Raw genomic sequence first — 12,270 nt, 5'->3', positions numbered from 1 at the left:
AAGGAGACAAATTCCCCTAGGCCTTCCCCCTCATCTGCTGTCCCACAAAGACAAAATAAGTTTTTGCTGCTGTCATGTCCTGGTAGCACTACAAGTCAACAGAGACTTTGTTTTCTTGTGAAAGTGAACAGATTTCCTAAATTTCAACCAGTGGCACCAGGACAAGCAGGCTGAAGTCATCAGTTTGGCATTAAGGCAATAAAACTTTGCCTGACAAGAGTATGTGTCAGTCACTCCCCAGTGACTTTTCAATCAAGGCAACTGAAGGAGTATTTAAAAAAAATAAAAAAATCATCCAAATCAACACAGCACTGCAGACAGTTATTTCAGTGGCTGACCCTGTGAAAAGAAGCCTCTAACAACATCTCTCAAGTCACTTTGAGGAGCAGGAGCTGATGTCAGATTTCATCTTTGCTGGAGCAAGGGTGACTCACAGCAGATGCCTCATAACCCAGGGTTGGCACAGCTCTGCTGGGTCCACGTGTATCCCACGGATGGCTCAAAGGTTTGGAGGTGTGGAAAACCACGAGGTGGAATTCATCATCATCATCCTAGCTTGGAATAAAGCATCAAGGCTTGAAGGGCATCCTTTGCCTTCCACTCCCCAGCAGCGACAGACAGGACAGGGTTTCATTAAAATGAAGTCACTCTACAATCTGACAACTTCCTACAGTTAAGAACATACAGTTACAACCTCTTCCTGGCCTCTTTGCTTCAATTGCTGTTTCTGATAGCTCTGTGTCAAAGTATTCTAAAAAGTCATTGTCTAACTTGCACAATTCAGATCACACTGTTTTCTGACCTTGCTTCAAGCTCCACAGCAGAAATTCCAATCAACATGCTGTGTTTATATTCTGAAGTGACAGAACTCAGATGGCAATCAGATCCTCACAGAGTTTTTGAAAGCATTTCTTATTTTGTGATGACTTTCCCTGCTCTGCCTGCAGTCCCCATCCTCCACCCCCTTCCCAACCCCTCATGTCCCCTCTCCCAGGACAGCATCAGGTACCCAGCAGGTGACAGTGCCCAGGCAAGTGGCCTCACAAGGAGATGTTACAGAACATTCAGCAAGCCTTTCTTTGTTACTCCACACCCTCCAAAATAAATCAAATCTATCCCATATGCAACTTCTGCAGAGAGCCAACATGGCCCCAGCACTGAGGGTGCCTCCAGCATCCTCATTTCGGGGCTTGCCCAACACAAATTCCTTGTGGCTCTCAGTGCTGACACTTGGTTTGCAATCTCTGCAACCTTTTATTGAGTAACAAGCTCCTGTTGTTCCCTTTCACTTGTATTTTACATCCTCAGGGTTGACTAAACAGAAGAAAATCCAAACTAGACGTGTCTACCAACTGCACAAATTTGGCATAATAGAGTCACAGAATGGCCTGGCTTGGAAAGGACCCTAAAGATCATCTTGTTACCTACAAAAACCCACAGAAAACAAGGTCATAAACTTGATGTTCACACAGCCACCGGTCCTGCACTCTTTATTACTACAGATTGCCTTGCCTTCAAGCTTTCTCCTACACAAATACTTGAATGGGGATTAGAATATGAAATTCAGCCACATCAGAAGAAAGATCCTGACACTGATCTTGCTGCCAAGCCCTGGATGTGCTGGAGAGCTCCACACTGTGCCCAGAAGGATAATTAATTTTCAGAACATTAACACCAAACAAGAGCTGTTTAAAAAAGAAATAAACAAGGATAAAAATGGGTTCCAAGTAAAATCTTCTCTACTGGTTTCTTATTATAGGTACATCTATGGGGCACTGCTGAAGAAATGTTATTTTAGAAACATGGTTTAGCTACAGAAGGATCTACTTAAATGACAATTAAAATTCTGTTAGAACAGTTTGAGGACCAGAGTAACCACTGTTAATTCATACATTTTTCTAGATTGTTGCATGCAAGTTCACCTAAGTGCTATTGAACTTGAATTAAAATAGCAGTAGTTTAATGTTTTACCTCATTTCAGCAGGGAAAAAAAATCATTTTTGATAAAGCAGCAACTTAAGAGAAATTTAAGCTACTCGTAGCTGCAAGCAATCACATGAATATATTCAAGCACAAGATCAGTCTTCGTTGTATAACAAGCTCCACAGAGATTGTTATTAGTCACAGATAATAATTCCCACTGTTACAGAAAATCTGTGCTCAAAATAGTACCTCCCAAGGAAAAAAATCATTGCAAAGGCAATAAAGCTTGGTATGACAATCCTCAAGTTGGGGAATTGGGAAGGAAAACTGAGAGCTTGCACAAAATCATCTGTCATTTCAGGAAAAGCAGCAAAGCAATCAGATCTTCCAAATTATGTTGCAGATAAGACACTACAGTAGGGGGAAAATACCTCTTGTGCACTACAGAAAAATAAGAATATTTACCTTTTTCAGTTAATTCAATTATAAAACTATGGGTTTAATCTCACTCAGACTATTAATGGGCTCCAGCTTTTGGCTCTAGGAAGTGAGAATTTGATTTTACAGCTTAAACGAAGGCAAATGTTAACAGGATAGATTCAGAAGGAAAATCAACACATTATTTAGCAGATTCATCCCTCCCTAGCAACAGAACAACGTTCAGCGTGTCAGCTGAGCTCCACCATGCTCTCACCACCATGCCTTGACGTGTGAGCTGCTTTGCACCTCTGTGCTAACACATCTCCTTCCCAGCTGCACCTCTCCCCATCTCACTGTCTCAAACGTGAGAGCTTCACTCTTGGAGTCACAAACACCAACTTCTCCTCCCAGTGTTTTCAGGGAAGGATTACAGTATTTTCTTGATTAGGTTATATAAATTTTCTTTAATTAGGTTATATAAACCAAGTGAGTTTCTTTTCTGTTGTAACTAAAACAATCCAACATTGAAATTTTAACCCTATTTAAAATGAGTCCTCTCTCCCCATCTGATGCAGAAGAAACAGCTATAAGCCCCAAACGGTTTACTTGATCAAATTGAACTACAAATCCTGATTATTCACATTTATCAACAGACCCTGTTACCAAAATACACCAATAATTAAGAAACTCTTATATTGCCACAATTATAAGTGCACAGTCTAAAAAGGCTCTTCAATATCCCTTCAATTTGGAAGCATTTTTATCAGTTCAGGTGAACTCCAGTTACAGAAATCTTGATATTTTTCTGGACCTTCACTTTTTACTGTTACTTCCTTAGCAGAACATGACTTCTTGCCACTTGAAAAAAAAAGTTAGCTAGGTTTTATCAGTAATGCAGAATTATTCATTCCCTTGGATTCAATGTATTTGTTATGAGTTTCATCAAATGAACTTTTCTGAGATTCATCATGAGGATTTTTATTATGTTTACAGTTACTGAAATAGTTCAGTTTATTACTACTGCTTGCTGTTGAAAGGCTGATATTTCAGTTTAACAGGTCTATCCGTTCTCAAGTTTGTAACACAAATATCAGAATATAATTTTAAGATTCATATTTTTGTACTTATTGGTTTTGCGTACGATTTTACAGCTTAAAAACAGAGTGGTGTTTGAATCATGGACTGCATATTCAGAATGCACTTATAAAACATGAACATAAAATAAAATAAATGGGACTAGAGCGCTTTTTTATTAGGAATCAGATACCTCTTTTACCCCAACCTCATTAATTATCTTGGGTAATATTACTGGAGTCATTGACAAAAAGATTTTCCAGTTCACTCTGGTCACACGGGAACATTTCACTGCCAGTCCTGGTGAAGATACTTTAAAAGAAGGATTTAATCCTGTTTGCTTGGCATCAAAGCTAGTGGAAAACTAGAATATAACTGGAGTTGTGAGTACAATAATCCATGAACACAATTATCATTTATACGACTTGGAGTCCCATGTCCCCTTGCCCCACTGCTCCTACCTGACAATCTGATTTTCTCTCTCCTTATGGTTCTTTGTCCCCTCAGCCTGATCTTGCTGAGCAGCCTGTAGGGAAGCAGAGCCAAGTGCAAAGTGTCCCTGCACTGCAGCTCTGAACATGGAATGAGTTGGAAATGACCTTAAAAATCAGCCCTTTGTCACCCCTGCCATGGCAGGGACACCTCCCAGCCCTGTCCAGCCTGGCCTTGGGCACTGCCAGGGATCCAGGGCAGCCCCAGCTGCTCTGGGCACCTGTGCCAGGGCCTGCCACCCTCACAGGGAAGGAATGGTGCTGGATTTCTACATCTGAACCCACTCTCCTTCAGTTTAAGCCCATTCCTCCTTGTCCTGTCTCTCCAGGCTCTTGGCCAAGGTTCCTCTCCACCTCTCCTGGAGCTCCTTCAGGCGCTGGAAGGGGCCCAGAGCCTTCTCTCCAGGCTGCGCAGCCCCAGCTCTCTTATCTGGCTGATAAACCATTGCACATATTTTTCCTTTCAACATACCCATGGGTATTTGCTTATTTTTGATGTGATGGTGACAAAGGGTCACCACTGGCAATACACAGAATTCTCTGAACACCAGCTGGCCCTGTCCTAAAACCCCCCTGGAAGAATTAGACAGAATCAGAGGAAGCAGATGCTGCTTCAACACCATTTCACCCTCCAAGTGGCACCCACCTGTGCCTGCTGGGAGCCCTGCTGTCCCTGCAGTGCCTCTGCCTTTGGCTCTAGGAAGGGAGACTTTGAACAGTCCTGCAGCAGCTCTTATCATCGACATGGACAGCCCCATTGTGGTGGGAGCAGCAAATGCTTCGAATTCCATCTTCTAAGAAAACTTTCAAAGGGTAAGGAGAAAAAAAAAAAAAAGAGGTTTGTCATCTGAGTATTAATGACCATTTATGTATAATTTTGATTTCCCTTGATTTCTCAAGTAAATAATAGCAAGCGCTGAGAAATATCTACAAATGACAGGAATGATGGTTTTCTGTGAAGAAGGAAGAAGTGGCAATATTTCAGAGGAATTAATGTGTTTTTGAGCTCCTCAAGGTAAATTTCAGGGGAAAAAAAAAGGTTTGCTTCCAGGGGCAATCTCTGTACTCTGACAAAAAAGCCTTCCTATCTCAGCAGGCCAATACTTTATTACCTGTGCCATGAATACTTAAAAAACATCTCCTCATACAATGTATTCAAACTGAACCATCTTCCTCTAACGTGTAACATTACCTGCCTGATTGTAATTTACAATTTTATATCATTCTGGTTTTATAACTCCACTGCTTAAATGTAACTAGAAGCTAATGGCTTCCATTTTATGCAGCTTTTGAAAGCAACATCCAATCCCAGCCAATACAGAATTTCTATATTGCAGTTTTATTTCACTTTCCACTATATGGAGCATCACTTAGTATTTTTCAAGGTAGTTTAATATCTTCCCTCTGTAGGCTTCTATTTTGTGCTTGTGGAAAAATTACAAGAAAACTTGAGAAATGTGAAGGTTTTGGAAATTATTTAAGCTTTGTGTTTCTGAATTACTGTCTCTTTGCACCAATCTTAAATTCTTTCAGTGTTCATAATGGGGAGAAACAGAGAAACCATTTCCTCTATTTTGCTGCTTTTCTCTCCATAAAATAAGTATTTTTATTCATGTGCTTAAGATCTCCCTTACACCTAAATTAAAGTCAATGAATTCACTAATAGTCATTATTCAGACATTATTTTTTATAGTACTTGTAGTGTCAGTTCTTTTCCAACCTCTATTTCAGTTTGAGATATCAGACTGATTCCAAGCATGATTTCTCTCTTTACATTGGGAAACACTTTCCAAGTCCAAGGATAATCCACTCCTACAGCACCTACAAACACTGAAATTTTCATCAGGGGTCAGCTTAGCCCCTAAAAGAAAAGGCTGACATTTGGGGATTGTTCACTGAAATTCACTTTTGGATATGTTTAAAGTGGCTTTAGGAATAGTAGCACAAAATTCAGCCCCAAGCCTACCATAATCAGTAGTGGAAGTGTCTTTTTAGAGAATTAATAAAATGTGAGACACAGTAAAACAATAGAAATAAAGAAATTGTAATGCTGTGAATTCCTCATCTCTGTTTAATGATAAAGACAAGTTCACAAATCAACTTTCAGTCCAAGCACAACTGGCTGTCCCGTGATGAGTCCTTTATCATTGAGAAAAACACAGTTTACTGAGCAAACAGCTTCAACCATTTGCAAGGAACGCTTTAATTATGATATCTTGCCTGTCACATGCAGTCTCCAATCACATTAATTACAGCAAACACCACTGGGGACAGCTCTCACCTGACTGAGCATCATTCCCACCCAAACCACCAAGAGCCACCGATCAGCACCACAGCACCAATGGAATTTACAGCAAGAACACTTGGGTAAAAATGCTCTTAAAATAGAGTGAGAGCAATTTCCTAAGCTTACTGCAACAGTCATTAAAAGCCAGAGCTGTATGTATGAGAAATTATTTGAAAAGATTCTTTTTGGTAAATGCATTTTTGAAGAGTGTGTCCTTTATCATTTGTTGAAAAATCTGGAAAGGGAAGTAATTCTGTGTAGCTTATTTATGGGCTACATTCACTGATTTTTAGTTTTTTTTCTTTAACTGTATGAGTAATTCTTTGGCAATACGCCTTCAAAGTTAAAAGGATGAACATTAAATTATGCACAGAACACTTTAGCAAAGACTGCTCATGCTGCACAGAGGAGTAAGAACCCACATTTTGAATTTTATTTGGTCTCAGGATTTTAAATTGTGGCAGATAACAATCTATTAGCTCCCAAATTTGTAGGTACTCTGCTGGTAAGTGTTTCATTTAATGCCTCTTCCACAGACTCTCCCCATGTTCTGATTTCCATTTAACAGTTTAAATGAAATTAAGCTCTACAGGTTCTTGTCAGGTGATTTTAAATTCTAGACAGAACCAGCTTCCCTATCAAACATGTGGTCGTTTATTTTAAGTCCAGAGAGGAAAAAACAAGTCTCTGTAGCTTTCTGCTGCTGCCCTCATTCTATCACTGAAACACAAATCCACTTGAGGGCTGTGAGTGCACAGCAGTGATAATTAACCAGGGGAACACAACAGAACCATCCCAGCCTCAGCGAGAGAATGAGCACGGTGAGGGCTCCAGGGATGCAAAACACCCTGGGTGGCTGTGGGGCTTCTACCTGGTGGGTGACACAGCTTGGGGACACTGACCTAAGGCCACCTCAGAGATCTGCACTGACCCAGGGCCACCACAGAGACCCACACTGACCTGAGGCCATCTCAGAGACATTGGCCTAAAGCCACCTCAGAGACCCACACTGACCCATGGCCACCTCAGACACTGACCCAAACCCACCTCAGAGACATTGCCCCAAACTCACCTCAGACACAGATACTGACCCACAGCCATCTCAGAGACCCATACTGACTCAAACTCACCTCAGAGACCCACATTGACCTGAGGCCACCTCAGAGACACTGACACCAACCCTACACCTCCTCAGAGACCAACACTGACCTAAACCCACCTCAGACACACAGACACTGACCCAAGGCCACCTCAGAGACCCACACTGACCCTAAACGCCGCTCAGAGACCCTGACCTGAGGCCTCCCCAGAGATCAGCACTGACACCAATCCAAGACCTCCTCATGACCCATGTTGACCTGAGGCTACCTCAGGAACCCTGACCTAAACCCACCTCAGAGACACACAATGACCCGAGGTCATCTCAGAGACCCGCACTGACCTAAACCCACCTCACAGCCACGCTGACCCGAGGCCACCATCTGAGACTAACGTTGACCTGAGGCCACTTCAGAGACCCGGACCTAAACCCACCTCAGAAACAGAGATACAAGGCCACCCCAGAGACACGCGCTGACCTGAGGCCACTGCCTCAGAGAGACAGACACTGACCAACCCATGGCCACCTCAGAGACCAACACTGACCCAAGGCCACCACCTGGCAGTGCTGTGTGCCCCAGCTCAGTCAGTGCCAGGAATGATGAAGAGCTGGTCCTGGGCAGGATTTGGAGCAGCTGCTCAGTCTGAAGGCCCAGAGCTCTGTTGCTCCAGCACTGCTGCACGAAGGCTGGGCCAGAGGCAGCTCCAGCAGCACCAGGATGGACACACAGAACCCTCAGATCACTCTGAGCCACCAGGGCTGAGCTGGCCAAATGACAAACACATTTCTTGCTCAGCCTGGCAAGCTGGCCTGGCACTCCATCCCAACAGAGGTGGAGGAGACTCTGGCAGCTACCAGGGATGGCCTCTCGTTAAAATCAGTAAATATTCAACAAGGAACAGATCTTAAGTTTTAAATCCATGCAGTAAAGGCTGAGGAAAATGTAAAATCATTTGAAGGCTTGTTGAAAAGAAGTGGAAACTGTCCTGCATGGCTAATGGCACATCACTGAAGAGTAAACACTGTTTTAAGTGACCAGATATACATAATCTTAAGAAAGTAGAACTCTCTTATTCACCCTCTGTCAGGGATCATTATAATAATGTACTAATGAGACATCTTCAAACTTTCTGAAACTTCCTTTTCTAGAGATCCTTATGAGCCTATTAGCCCCAAGGAACACAAAGGGGAATTTTCAGGAAGATAACAGAACCACAGGGCTTCCCACTTGTACAAAATGCTCTGTGGAGCCCCACCATCACTCCAGGTGCAGGAGAACATTTAAAGCCAGGATATTTCAGGAGGTTTGAGGGAACCCTTTGGTGGCTCCTTTTGGTTGCTTGCACCATCTGCAGCACTAATTGGCACCTGTCTTGGCAGATTCAAATGAAAAAAAGCACTGGAGATTGAACAGCATTTCAATCATTTGGAGAGAGAACATTTAAGGCTTTACAACCAGTCCTGAAAATTCTTTTACAGCCTCCAATTTGAGGAACAAATCTGAAAAATCTAACATTGATGAGCCATGCAGCTTCATCTTATTAGTTCTTGCCTAAACTGAGAGTCACAGGGAACAAGTTTTACTTTGAGGGGGATTTTTCCTTTACTTTTATTAGAGAATTTATTTGGAATTTGCCAGCCTGGCCTGGTGCCTGCAGAGCAAGGATGGGTTGGGTGCTCTAAGACAGCCAGGACAGGGCTGTGAGAGAAAACAGGGAGCCAGGAGGGAGTTGTGCTTTCACAGGAAACGGGAGGAATTTCAAAACCAAAAGTTGACTCAGGGCTTTGGCAATAGGTGAGGACAAAATCTCCATCCAAGAGGGCATTTGGGTCACCTCTGCACTGGGGTTGTGTCATTCCATTACCAACAAACAAAACTCCAGCACTTTCACCCAAAGTCCACATCAAACCATTGCAAATGGCCTTGCAAGGTGCTCTGATGAGCATCTGAGTCATTTACGTTGGTTTTAACTTCATCAGCTTTAGAAGGACAACTGCAGGAGTAAGAATATGCAACAATTAAAAATACTAAAAAAACCGAAACTTGCTTTCAATGTATTTTTTGTAAAACATCCAGCTTTCAAGACCTGTAATTCTTCCACAAAACAAACCTATTGCAACATACTATCTTCAAAGCAAATGGAATGCAAAATCAAATGCAACAATGCCCTTCCTGGCAGCTCTCTGTAAGGTCATTTGAGGAGGAGAACAGAGCAAACACCTTTAGATCACCAGAACGCCCAACGAAGACATCATTCTCCCAAGCTGACAGTTTCAGTTGTTTTGTTCTAACAGCTGGCACAAGAAGTTGAAATCCCCTGCTCTTCGCTTTTGCCAGACAACAAGACAAAAAAAAAAAAAATCTTGTCAAAAAATCCCATTTTTCACAGAAAGAAAAACAAACTCAAAAAACCCACCAAAGACAGACTAAGCTCTCTGTCATATATTTAGCAGTAAAAGCACCATTCTTCCTTAATTTAAATTCCTTTTCCTGGTGAGCACCTCTCCTGGTAGCTGCAGGACATGATCTGTGACAGCACTACAGAGCCTTTTCATTTCACAGCAGCCACTTGCAGAGACTGAATCCAAAACACAATCCCTGGGTCCCTCCATTCAGGTCAACTGTGAGGAAATATTTGTTTCACCTCAGCCAATGCATACTTGGGAAGCAGAGGGGGGAAAACAGGAACAAAATGAAGAAAAGAGCCAGCAGGAGGTACAAGAGGAAAAATTACATTCCCACCTGCATGGGGGTTTGCAGCTAACCCAGCCAGCCCCAAACTGCTCCACTCTGTCTGCATTTCCAAGAGGTTCCCACTGTGCAGAACAACAGCTCCCACCTCCTCTAACACCCACTGAAGTTTGAAAATGAAAGAGAACGAGTTTTTAAGAAGGTGCAATTTTGATGGAGCACACTGTGCATCTGCCTACTGTACAGAAGCAAGTTGCTTTATCATTGTTGTGGTGTCAGGGAGCTGAACACCCCCCAGCCCCTCACTGCCTGACCCCTCCACAATGAGATGGGGGAGAGAGGAGGGGGAAAAAATACAAAATTTGTGTCTTGAGATAAAGATAATTTAACAGGGTAGAAAGAGAAAGGGAATTAATAAGGCTAAAATAATTGGAATATAGAAAGCAAGTGGTGCACAGTGAATTGCTCAGCACACACTGAGTGATGCCAGTCGGCTCCCAGGCAGGCTGCCCCAGTTCAGGAACAGAGGATACCATGGCAGAAGGAATGAATGTCCCCTTGGCCACATGGCCCAGCTCGGGCTCTTGCCTGCCTCCTGCTCACCCTTCTTTTAACTCTGGATCCGCAGGATTCGTCACTTGCTCAGGGTGAATTTTCAAATTTCTGGAGGTGATCACTGCCCGAGGCACTCACGCCACCCAGCCTTGGCTGGGATCGCAAAGAGCAGCTTAGCCCTAAGCAGCACAGGCGGTACGGCAAAGGACCGCGCTGGTTTCAGCATCTTGGGGATACTGAGAGCTCCAGGAGCGGCTGGAACCGGAGGAGGAGGAGGAGGAGGAAGAAGGAGGCGGCGCAGGGAAGGCTCGGCACGGGCGGTGCAGTGACCGAGCGCGGCCGACAGATGGCGCCCGAGGCACAGGCAGCGAGCGAGCCGCAGCTGCGGCGCCGCCTAAACCCGGCTTAAACCCGAGCCTAAATCAATCACCTTAACCACGGCTCCATCACCGCCTAAACCCGGCTTAAACCCGAGCCTAAATCACCTTAACCACGGCTCCATCACCGCCTAAACCCGGCTTAAACCCGAGCCTCAATCACCTTAACCACGGCTCCATCACCGCCTAAACCCGAGCCTAAATCACCTTAACCACGGCTCCATCACCGCCTAAACCGGGCTTAAACCCGAGCCTCAATCACCTTAACCACGGCTCCATCACCGCCTAAACCCGGCTTAAACCCGAGCCTAAATCAATCACCTTAACCACGGCTCCATCACCGCCTAAACCCGGCTTAAACCCGAGCCTAAATCACCTTAACCACGGCTCCATCACAGGCTAAACCCGAGCCTAAATCACCTTAACCACGGCTCTATCACCGCCTAAACCGGAGCCTAAAATCACCTCTGCCACAGCTCCATCACCGCCTAAACTCTGCTTAAACCGGAGCCTAAAATCAGCTCTGCCACAGCTCTGTCACCACCAAAACCTGGCTCAACCATAGCTCAATCCTTGCCCCAGCCCAGCGCAATGACTGCCCAAGCCTGAGCAGCAATGCAGTTATTCCTCCCCAGTTTGAAATCCAGGGCTTTCCTGGCCTCAGCTTTGGAGCCCCACAAAGCCCCCTCCTGTATTACCTCTAATAGCACACACCACTCATTAGCTGTAAAAATTAGTTTGGAATTTAAAAAATCCAAATTATTCGTGTACCTGGGTAACATTTTGTTTACTGTATAATTATTTTTTTTATTAGTTCATTTAGTTCAATTTATCAGGAGCCTTTAAGTGATTATTTTGGAGGCATCCCTAGACACAAGTTAATTGCTGCACAACAGAATTATTTGCTGTTTCACACAGAGGCTCACATCCTGTCGTGTTTTGCTTGCCTTGTTTCTCTGGGTATGATAAAGTATCCACAAACATGGTTAACCCCAGGGTTGAAGTATTTAGTTCTGAGAAACTTTAATACAATCAATTATGTGTTGAACACAGGGAAGCAGGCAAGGGGGGAAGTTTTAATTACCATTAGTTAGCACAACAGTCCTGATGCACTGTTTGATTACATTTTCTCTAAAATTCCCTCGATATTTCAAGTTCATTACGAAGATATTTGAGTTCCTCTGCATATTAACTATTTCAGTATAGCACTTCAATACAAGCTTTTAAAACTAATTGTGTTGGGTTTTTCATGAGAAAAGGAGGCAGAGACAGAAGCATCTGAAATCAGGAGATGCAAAACCATGATACTTTCATAAAAGAAAGTTAAATTAATAAATCTGTATTCCATGGAC

The sequence above is a fragment of the Ammospiza nelsoni genome, chromosome 15, assembly GCF_027579445.1.
Source record: "Ammospiza nelsoni isolate bAmmNel1 chromosome 15, bAmmNel1.pri, whole genome shotgun sequence".
Taxonomy (NCBI): Eukaryota; Metazoa; Chordata; class Aves; order Passeriformes; family Passerellidae; genus Ammospiza; species Ammospiza nelsoni.
Note: the sequence above shows the minus strand (reverse complement) of the source record.